Here is a 12,125-nt window from a genome sequence, read left to right as displayed (position 1 = left end):
GGACTGTAAATTTGTACTACTATGGAAAAACAGTACAGAGGTTCCCCCCTCCCAAATTAATAACAGAACTACCATATAATTCAGCAATTCTATTATGGGTATATATTTGAAGGAAATGAAATCACTGTGTCAAAGAAATATCTGTACCCCCATGTTCACTGCAGCATTATCTACAGAGTCAAGACATGGAAATAACCTAAATATCCATCAATAAATAAATGGCTAAAGAAAATGTGATACATATACACAATGGAATTCTATTTAGCCATAAAAAAGAAGAAAATCCTGCCATTTTCAACAACATGGATGGACCTTGAGGGCATTATGCCAAGTGAAATAAGTTGGAGAAAGACAAATATTGTACGATCTCACTAATACAGAGAATTTAAAACACAAAACTCATAGAAAAACAGATAAGATTTGTAGCTAGCAGAGGAGAAGGTGGGAGTGGGGGCACTGGATGAGGGGGTCAAAAGGTACAAACTTCCAGTTATATGATAAGTAAGTACTGGGAAAGTAATGTACAACATGATGACTATAATTAATACTGTTATATGGTACATTCAAAAGCTGCTAAGAGAGTAGATACTAAAAGTCCTCATCACAAGGAAAAAAAACATTTTTTACTTTTTTTTAAATCTACATGAGATAATAGATGTTAACTAAACTAATTGTGGTAATCATTTCACAATATATGTAAATCAAGTCATTATGCTGTATACCTTAAACTTATACAGTGTTGTATGTCAATTATATCTCAATAAAACTAAAAGAAAAAAATGAATCAGATTAAAAATTTTTATTATGTTTCAAAAAAAACACACTATATCACACAGAGATAAATGGAACAGGATAGAGATCCCAGAAATAAATCCACACTTATATGGTCAATTAATCTACAACAAAGAAGGCAAGAATATACAATGGGGAGAGGACAATCTCTTCAACAAATGGTGTTGGGATAACTGGACAGCTACATGCAAAAGAATGAAACTGGACCACTTATACCATACACAAAGATAAACCCAAAATGGATTAAAGACCTAAAAATGTGAAACCTCAACCGATAAAACTCATAAAAGAAAACATAGGCAGTAATCTCTTTCATACCATCCTTAGCAACATTTTTCTAGATTTGTCTCCTCAGGCAAGGGAAACAAAAGCAAAACTAAGCTATATGGACCACCCAAATAAAAGTTGTCGTATGGCAAAGGAAACCATAAACAAAAGAAAAAAGCAACCAACTGAATGAGAGAAGATATTTGTAAATTATATATCTGGTAAGGGGTAAATATCCAGAATATATAAAGAACTCATACAAGTCAACACCAAAAAAAATTTTTTTTTGATTAAAAAATAGGCAGAGGACCTTAATAGACATTTTTCCAAAAAAGACATAAAGATAACCAACAGACACATGAAAAGATGCTCAACATCTCTAATCATCAGGGGAATGTAAATCAAAATCACAATGAGCTACCACCTCACATGTATCACAATGGGTAGTATCAAAACGATAAATAACAACTGTTGGAGAGGATGTGGAGAAAAGGAAACCCTAGTGCACTGTTGGTGGGAATGTATATTGATGCAGCCACTGTGGAAAAGAGCATGGATGTTCCACAAAAAATTAAAAATAGAAATACCATACAATACAGTATTTCCACTACCGGGTATTTACCCAAAGAAAATAAAAAACACTAACATGAAAAGATATATGCACCCCTACTTTATTGCAGCTTTATTTAGAATAGCCAAGATGTGAAAATAACCTAAATGTCCATCAATAGATGAATGGAGAAGGAAGATGTGGGATACACACTCATACATACACATATATACACAATGGAATATTAATCATAAAAAATAATAAGATCTTGCCATTTGTGACAACATGGATGGACCTAGAGGGTATTATGCTAAGTGAAATAAGTCAGAGAAAAAGACAAATATCATATGATCTCACTTACCTGTGGAATCTAAAAACAAAACAGATGAACAAAAAAACAAAAAAAGACTCATAAATACAGAGAACAAACTGGTAGTTGCCAGAGGAGAGGTGGGTGGGAGGTGGGTGAAATAGGTGATGGGATTAAGAGGTACAAAATTTTAGTTATAAAATAAGTAACAGAATGAAAAATACAGCATTGGGAATATTGTCAGTAACAGAGTAATAATGTTGTATGATGACAGATGGTAACTACACTTATTGTAGTGAGAATTGCACATGGTATAGAATTGTCAAGTCAGTATGTTGTATACCTGACACAAAACCAACAAACAAAAACTATAGTACATCATTCTGGGTTATCAAATTCTGGTCCTGTTCATTGTCTCTGATGTATTTTGTACCTCTTTGTAAGTTAGAGGTAAATGATGGATACGCAAATTCTGTCTTTTATGGTACAGATTAAATTGGCTTTGTCTCTCAAGGTGGAAAAAATATTTTTGTTATCTGCTTGTAAATTGGAATGGGTCCTATTACCTTGCCCAAACTGTACCAAATTTTTCATTCTTCCAGTTGGTTTTAATATCTGGCTACATTTCTCCAAACTAACATTTCCAATTTTTCTACACCCTCTTGCCTTGGTATGACAAGAACTAAAACCTGACTACCAGATCCTTCTAAGGATTATAGTTGGCCTCATAGCTGGCCTTTTCTTCAGGATCTGAAGAAGCACTGTTGAGCTAAAGCCAGACCAACCTGATTTATACCTTGAAGGATTCATCACTGCAGCAGTCTGTGCATTAGCCAATTTCTTTCAGGACAAGTGTCTGGGCCAGTGGTAAAGTCAGGGAATTGCTCAGGCAAGGCATGCCTTTATAAGAGAAGTAACAAAGGCTATAGACAATGTCACCAACTCAATGAGCAAAGGTAAGTAATCCCAAGATTTTTAACCACTGACCTCTTGGAATCCATTGGACTGGATACTGTTAGTGTTCAACTCCTTGTTCTTTACTTGAATATGACCTCTCATAATAATTTTTATCATTTGCATTTTGGGCAAATGCCTGATTCGGATGCCTGATCTGTAGGACCCTGAAACAAGTGACCTCTGCCACTGGGTCCAACAGATGGTCTAACTGGTCCCCCAGACACAAAAATATGAGAAAACACTGACCCTGAGAACTATTAACACTTAACCATTCCCTACTTCAGATTCTCCTCATCCCTGAGTTGTCCAAAGGCAGTATCATGAAACCTGTCTTTAACAAGAGAAGTGACTGACAAGATCACACTGTGTGCTTGACATAGCTTTAGACTAGCTTGACTAGGGCAGCTAAGCTGTAAACTTAATGTGAACCTCATGCACTGTAACTCATTTCCTCACCTTAGGCCCAACTTTTGACTCAGGTGCTTAAGCACAGGTAAACATTTTCTGCCTCAACCCTTCCTTTACTGCAATATTTGAAACAGTTGTTAAGTAGTAAGCCCTCCTGCTAGCAGTTTTTAGCATACTCCTTTCTCCTTCCACAGCCACCTATCCATCCCATGGTCTGTGTATATAAAAGCTTTGCTTGCCCGCCTCATCTCTAAGCCATTTCTGGCTTAGGCTTTAAACATCTGCCTAGTGCAATTCTCTCTCTCTCTCTCTCTCTCTATTGCATTAATGACTCTATTAAGAGACTTTCCTGGGGCACCTGGGTGGCTCAGTCAGTTGAGAATCCAACTCGGTTTTGGCTCAGGTCATGATCCCAGGATCGTGGGATCCAGTCCCGTGTCCGGCTCTGCGCTGGGGGTTAAGATTCTCTCCCTCTCCCTCTCCCTCTTCCCCTCTCCCCTGCTCACGCTCCTGCTCTGTCTATAAAGAGAGAGAGAGAGAGAGAGAGAGAGAGAGAGAGAGAGAGACTTTCTGTACTAATTTCCAGACGTGCACTTTTCCCGGACAAGACTACACAGTCTGCCTACAGACTACTGCCTACAGTGTGCCTGCCTGCTGGGAAAATTAAGGCCCTTCTGATCATCTTGCACCTCAATCTGGGGCACTTCTGGTTACCAGTCACTGGCCTGCCAGCGTTCTGGGGAATTGAGGGCTTTTCCTTTCGTCAACCATCCTTCCCCACACACTGGTGCCAGGAAGCTCCTTTAAGTCATCAATCTGCCCACGTGGTGCGGAACCTAGGACTCAAAAGCAACCATCCCAGCCCCACACTGATGCCCTGAGGTACTTTCCAGTCACCGCCCGCCTTTGAGTTCCTTACCCAGTGGCCCTTTCTGCCACAGTATGACTCTTGGGGTGGGGATCCGCCGGGCTCCTCACGCCACAACCCAGCCCGATGGCTGTGGAACGCACCAGTTCCAAAGCCGTGGAAACAAAGGACCTTCCAGTCACTGTTGGATCTCGCGTGAACAGGGTGATTTTCCAGCCACTTCCGGCCTTTGAGCTGGTGCCCCCTGGGGGCTTTTCCGATTACACGTGTGAGCTCCCACTAGGGTTCCGGAAGCCCTTTGAACCCGCCAACCTCCCGTGCGCTCTGGCACCTGAGGACGCCTGCGCATTTGCTTCAGCGCTGTGCGCTGTGGAGTCCGCCAGACCCTGCAGCAGTGACGACCTGTGTTGTGACAGGATTGCAAGGGTGGAGGCCACCCCGCTTCCAGACTGTGGTTTGCCATTTGACTCCTGCAGTGGGGCGCAGAAGCTGGAAGATGCCAGAGTGCCCAAAGGCTCGGGGAAGGCACCTTCACGGAGATGAACTCGTCCTGTCAGGGGACATGCACATCCTGGGACCCGGCTGCACTATGTGTCCCAGGGTGAAGCAGATACCGCTTCATGCTGACCAGGACAGCGCAAGGCCTTGCTGGCCCCGCAGGTGAGTGGAGCCCTGGACAAGGCCAAGGGAGGGGTCAGCAACAAGCAGGTGGGCAGTAGGCCTGCTGCTGGGCCTGGAGAGGGAGTGGGCCACAGGAAGGATAGAACGACGTACCGGTTTGAGCCAGCAGGGCAAGCCACACATTTGGAGAGATGTTCTGGTCATTTATAAAACGCTTGACACACATGGTGTAAAAAGTCTTCTCTCACTTTCTCCGTCAGCCTTTTGGAAGTCAACTTCAGATTCTTATTTTGCTGCATCTAGGTTTCTAAACCTAAAGAAGTTGCTGACATTTGATAAAAAAGTAGAGTTGGAAATCACAGGTTTTATTAAGTAACTTTTTGTGTGTTAAAAAAAATTCTTAAAAAAAAAAAAAAAAACGTATCTTAAAAAAACATGTCCAGAATGTCTTCTGGCAGGCCTTTTGGAAATGGAATCTTTAGGCCACCACTAGGATGAACACCAGGAGCCACACAGGGACTACATTTGTTCAGTGGGTCAGAGGTAGGAACAAAGGCCTTGAGAAGGAAGAGTTCGAATTTGAAGAATATTTTCATATTATAACCACCCAGCTGTGCATGCATTTTATTCTACTTCTGCCTACATAGTTGATAAGGTTGTGTCCTTTTTTGAAATATCTAATTTTTCATGTTCCAAATTTGCTGAGATGCACAAAGTTTGTTAAAAGTAGAGGTAGAGGGGCACCTGGGTGGCGCAGTCGGTTAGGCGTCCGACTTCAGCCAGGTCATGATCTCGCGGTCCGTGAGTTCGGGCCCCGCGTCGGGCTCTGGGCTGATGGCCCAGAGCCTGGAGCCTGTTTCCGATTCTGTGTCTTCCTCTCTCTCTGCCCCTCCCCCGTTCATGCTCTGTCTCTCTCTGTCCCAAAAATGAATAAACGTTGAAAAAAAAAAATTAAAAAAAAAAAAAAAGTAGAGGTAGAGCCTAAATGTCCATCAAATGATGAATGGATAAAGAAGATGTGGTTTATATATACAATGGAATACTACTTGGCGATGAAAAAGAATGACATCTTGCCATTTTCAACAACTTGGATGGAACTGGAGAGTATTATTCTAAGTGAAATAAGTCAGGCAGAGAAAGACAGATACCATATGTTTTCACTCATATATGGATCCTGAGAAACTTAACAGAAGACCATGGGGGAGGGGAAGGGGGAACAAAAGTTACAGAGTGGGAAAGATGCAAACCATAACAGACTCTTAAATACTGAAAACAAACTGTGGGTTGATGGGGAGTAGGGGAGAGGGGAAAGTGGGTGATGGGCATTGAGGAGGGCACCTGTTGGGATGAGCCCTGGGTGTTGCATGGAAACCAATTTGACAATAAATTATATATCTATATCTATATCTATATCTATATCTATATATATACACACACATACAGTAGAGGTAGTAAAAGAACACATTTTGTTAATATTTTATTCAAATTTGTGTGAAATCTTACTGTTTGGGAATGAAATGGCTAAACCTTTTTGAGCCATATTTTGTTTTGCTCTGTTCATAGTACCTAAAGGATAAATAAATCCCAATGTTGCAGCATCTATTATCTAGATGTTTAAGAGCCATCTGAATCACATTAGCCCATCTGTACACTTTGTGTTGAAACACATCTGAAACTTTGTCTTCTGTAAAATATTTTTGGAAAGTAATTTGCATTTGTTCAGCCACCTCTGAACAACATATTTATCCCTGGATTGGTAGTATAGAGAAGGAAGTGAGAAGGACATGGTTGAGGGCCAGGATGGTCACAGTTAGAAGTTACCTTGGATGATAATCATCATTACATATGTGTAGTTGTGTTTAATGGTACTATGTATAAAGTGGACAAACAAGTTCTTACTTTAGATAGCTAAATTTTCTAGATATGTCTAAATTCCCAACGTATTTAAAGTAGTGGTAGTAAAATAAGAGTTTTGGATAGCTTTGAAAATATTGATGAGAAGTATTTTTTTAGAAATATAATTGGTAGACTACTTCTGTATAGTTTATCAGGACTTGAGCATTGGATTGAAAGAGGTTGGAAGGGAGAAATACAGAGAGATGATATTATTCCTCCCTACTAGTTTTTGTTATGTCCTTTTTTGAAATATCTACTCTTTATACATTTTCTGAGATGCACGAAGTATATTAAAATAGAGCTAGTAAAGTAACACATTTCATAAATACGGTTTTTCTTGTTTAAAATTCATATGAAATCTTGTGTTTGGGGAAAGTAATGGGTAAACCTCTTTGAGCAGTGCACACTGTACTACTGGGTCAGACAAAGAGGGAGAAGATTGATGTATGTGTGCTTACTGTTGTCCATACTATATGAATACATCATAAAACATTTCAACGGAAATACCTGCTACCTATTATTTTAATGCTATGGAACTGATAATGGATTCTCTTAAAACCTTTATATTTATTGCACTCCTGCTTTGTGTCTCCTTTTAAATTGAATATTAGGGGACTGTAGTATCTTTTTAAAAGTAATCTCTACACCCAAGGCGGGACTTGACCTCGAGACCCCGAGATCAAGAGTAGCATGCTCTACCAACTGAGCCAGCCAGGTGCCCCTTGGGATATAGAGTTTAACTGTAAATTGCCAACAATTTTTTTTTATCCAAAGACTTGTCACTTTTGTCATTTAAGCAGTTTTTGACCTTGAGAAAGGTAAGATTACATTTCTATTCTGATTGAATTGGTGTGTTACATTGTAAAGTAGTAATGACCAGTTGGGGATTTAAATTGTTAAATATATTTACATGTGAAAAAGAATGATGCATACTATCAGATCTCAACCACAATATGGGCACTCACTTGTATAAATGTACACACATGCAAGCATACACAGAACTTGAAGTTTAAGTCCAACTGTAAACTGCTGTGATTGTGGATGTTTTTGTGTCCTTTTGGGGTTTTTCATTTTTATAATGCCTATTTTAAGTTTTAAAAGTTTGGGGGAAATATTATGTAAGAAAATTCAGTAGGTATTGCCACTTATACTTCTTAGGTCTAATATTCTTGAAGAGAAATAGTAGTTAATGTTAATATTTTCCCCCAACAAATGGTGTGATTTCTCTGACTGAGGCTTATAGGAATATAAGCCTTTGTGGTTTAGTTATTCCACTAGCATATGTGATTGCACTAACATTCCTTATGAATTGTGTTGGTACTCAGTAAGCACTTTCAGATTGAATACGTGGTCTTCTTTTATTATAGAAAAATTTCCTTGCATCATATTCTTGAAACATTTATTTTCTGTTCCAAATTCTGTATTTTTTTGAGGCTACCCACTATTCTCTCTTTACTCTCTCTGTAATTTTTCCAATACTTGCTTCTAGGCCACTGATTCACTTTTTGGAAGCATTATTTTTGCTCTTTGGTACTTTGCATCCATTTTAAATTTCTGTGTTTCATCCTCAGATTTAATTCCTTATTTCTGGAAGTTTTCTTTTTACCTCATACTGTTTTTGCCTCAGTTTATAACACATAACTTCATTTTAATAGAGGCAGATTTCTTTTGAATTTCCTTGAAACTATGAAGGATTATCTAAACATTTTTCTTTCCTTTTCCTTCCTTCTCTTTCTTTCTTTCTTTCTTTTTTTTTTTTTTTTTTTTTTTGAGAGAGAAAGAGTTTGTCTGTACATGAACGCCCATGCCCATGCAGGGAGGGGGCAGAGAAGGCAAGAGAGAGAAAGAGAGTGAGAGTGAGAGTGAGAGAGAGAGAGAGAGAGAGAGAGAGAGGATCTTAAGCAGGCTCCAGGCCCAGCTCGGGACTGTTCATCTCACCACCATGAGAACAGAAATCAAGACTGGGATGCTTAACCAACTGAGCCACCCAGGTACCCCCCCCCTTTTTTTTTTAAATAATACTTCTAAGGTATGCTACACTCCTGTCTGTTTTGCCTGATTTCTCCGGCCCGTCTGCCTTCCTTCTCCTTTCCTCCTCTCTCAAGAGCATCCTCCTCTCCATCGTTCTTTTTCTTCTTCTTCCTACATTTTTCTTAGTCTCTTCTCCTTTTATAAGTTTATATAGTTCCCAGTTTGATTTATTTCCCCTACTTATATATGATTCAGCATATGGATATTTCTTTGAGAGATCCATGAATACAGGCATTTGAAAATGCTTGATGGTGGCATTCTTTCTGGCACTGCTTCTGGCACTAAAATGGTATAATAGGGTTTACTTTGGCTTTCTTGCTGTCTACCAGAATACTGTATGATTTTTCCTGTTAGACAATAAGCCAAAGGGTTGAAAATTTATGGACAGAAAAAAGAATTTTAGGGTTCATTTAAATTTTTAGCGTGTGCTTAGTGTTTCTCTGTAAATCTTTTCCCACATTTTATCTTTTTAATTGCAGTAGATTCTGTAGGGAGACTTTCTGTGTAAGTTCTGTGAGGCGCCATCTTCATGCCTAAAATATAATTTTCTATTTGGATATATTAGTTAAATTTTTCTTTTTAGTCTTCTTGTTTATTCACTTCTGTATGCCTTCCTTTCTAAAAGTGGAGCCCAGAATCCCATTACCAATATAATCCAAATTGTTAAATTACATTCTCTAAGCTTAGAATCTAAATTTTAACTTCCTTTTATGGTTTTAGAGGTGATTACATACTTTTTCTCTTTTTATTTATTTTTTTAATTATTTTTTTAACCTGCCAAAATGGGTGTATTCAGAAATAGGTGAGAATTGCAGTGAGGGACAAACAAGCAATGGCAAAATCATAGGCAAGTCCCCTGCATACTCTCATATTTTAACTTCTTTTTATTTTCTTGAGTTTTTTTGTAAGAAAAAAATTGCTTTGTGCATTCATATATACCAGGATTTCCCCCGGTTATGTATCTGTCAGCAATTGTTACTATATGCATCGTAATAAAGAGTTACATTTATAGAATGCTTACAGTATGCCAGGAACAGATCTTTGCATAATTCTGTTTTAGGAGACAAATAACTTTTCACATTTCTCAGAGGAAGAAACAGGTTCAGAGAGATTAAAAAATTATCCTACTTGTAGAACTACTGGCCAAGATTTTATCTCATGTTTGTATGTTTAAACCAGTAGGGATTTTAGTTGGCGTGTTTTTATTTGGTTTGTGTGGTTGTTTTTATGATATGCTGCCTTCACACAGAAAGAAATCAAAAGTATAGTATTTGCTTGACCTCAGAGTTATGGTCATCAGTAATATCAGTTCATCTATTGGTTCGTTCTCATAAGCTTGCTAATACATATGGATTATACCTGTTCACCTATGAACCTCAAGTAATCATTAGATTTTTTTACATTTTTTTAAAAGTTTTATTTATTATCGAGAGAGAGAGAGACAGAGCATGAGTCGGGGGAGGGGCAGACGGTGAGAGGGAGACACAGAGTCTGAGGCAGGCTACAGGCTGGGCTGTCCGCACAGAGTCTGAAGTGGGGCTCAGACTCTCAAACCACAAGATCAGGCCCTGAATCGAAGTTGGATGCTCAATAGACTGAGCCACCCAGGTGCCCCAGATCATTAGATTTTTGAAGGCAGACATATCTCCCTATGCAACCTAGTTTAGTGCTCAACCTCTGAATCCTTTGAAGAATAATGTTTCTTAATTGGCATGAACATTCCAGAATGAGTTCTTGAGGATGCAGTGAAGGCAGCCCAAATGGGTTTTTAACCTATGTAAATGTTTAAGCCTGTCTGTCAAGAGGTAAGGAGCAAATATATTTTGTAGCTTTTCCCAATTCACTTGGTAGCTGTATCAAATGAAGATAGCCTCAAAAATACAGGAAAATTGTTCCATGACTTAATTTTTATTTGTATCATTAACTCTATAGTTTCAATTAATTAAAACATGTTAAAATATATGTGAGGTAGTTGTGAAATGTGTAATACAAAATATGCACAGTTTGGTATTGAGCCTACTAATTAAGCTCTAATTTTTCTTCTTCCCAGGGAAAAACCCTAAAATAAACAATCCATATATTAGCAAAGACTTCCCTTCATTTCTGGCCTGAATCATGGAATGACAGTATAAGCATAGATTCTCTATCATTTGAGCAATAGCAGCATATTCCTTATTATAAGTAAAAATGTTTAAAGGATATTTTATTGAAACAAAAATATTTTAGTGACTCTCTGATTCAACAATTTTTTATTTCCATAAGGAATATTGAGTATTTGCTAAGTGTATTTTTTTTGCTGTTTTAATTTTTAAGTGTTTTAAATCTTGTTAAATTTTACCTTTACTTAAATTAAGCTAGATCTCTTAATATTTCTTTTGAAGAAATTGTTTCCTTGCCCTGTTGGAATTCTGAAATGGTAGCTGCCATTTATGAGTAAAATAAATAAAATATTGATAAATCTCTTATTAGTTTGCCTATTAAGATAGCTTTGGGTTGATAGATGAGAACAATAACACAGCTAAAAAGCATTCTTGCAGTGGGTGTATATCTGAAAGGAAACACATAGTTATCAGCATGAGTAACTCTCTATGGTGTGTAGTTCAACAAAATCATCCTTGGTATTTTAGAGAAGGAAAAATTTCTCCTCTGCCCTTCCAGGAAAACACTTTACAGGAAGGTGGGAAGAAAAATGTTTCATGAACATATGTTTATAATGCCATGTAGAGACAATGGGACACAGGACTATGTACAAACAGGCTCTATCAGGTCTCCCTGCCATCTTACCATTGTTTATAGTTATTTCTGGTGATAGCTCTCTTTCTGGACCAGGCCCTCTATTGAAATTCTTTGAGAGGGCTAAAGGGGAGGTAAAAGCTCTTCTTGAGTCTTTTGGGTCTTGATTGTCTTCAGCTTAAACTATTCTACCTGCCAAAGTGCCTCATTCTGGGGAGACTAATTCTGAACCCTATCAGTATTAATGTTGTTGGTTGGGGAATTAGAAATGTAAAAATGCATTTTAAAAAGCAGTGAATGACACACTAAAAATTAAGTGCTAACTAATCTTTTTTTCTTTGTAATTTTTCCCATTGTACTCTCCTGTTCTTGTCCTAGCACTCTACATATTCCATAGCTGTGTGATTTAAAAAATGTTGTATCTGATAATTTAGTTATAATTTTTTCCAGTGTATTTTTATTTAACTATTTTGACTTTTCTATGCATAACCCATTCATAATATGAATAATGTAAAAACAGGATGTTAAATTTAACTGTTTAGCCTTATTTATGTCTGAGGCCATAAGGTATTAGGTACCAATAACTTCCTATTCCCAAATTAGGACTTGGAAAGGAGACATAAAAATACCAGTGGGGTCACCAATTTCAGTGCATAAACAAGTAGAGGTTGTAGAAGCAGGGGCATTAAAGA

Source organism: Leopardus geoffroyi, chromosome X (assembly GCF_018350155.1).
Source record: "Leopardus geoffroyi isolate Oge1 chromosome X, O.geoffroyi_Oge1_pat1.0, whole genome shotgun sequence".
NCBI classification, from domain to species: domain Eukaryota; kingdom Metazoa; phylum Chordata; class Mammalia; order Carnivora; family Felidae; genus Leopardus; species Leopardus geoffroyi.
Note: the sequence above shows the minus strand (reverse complement) of the source record.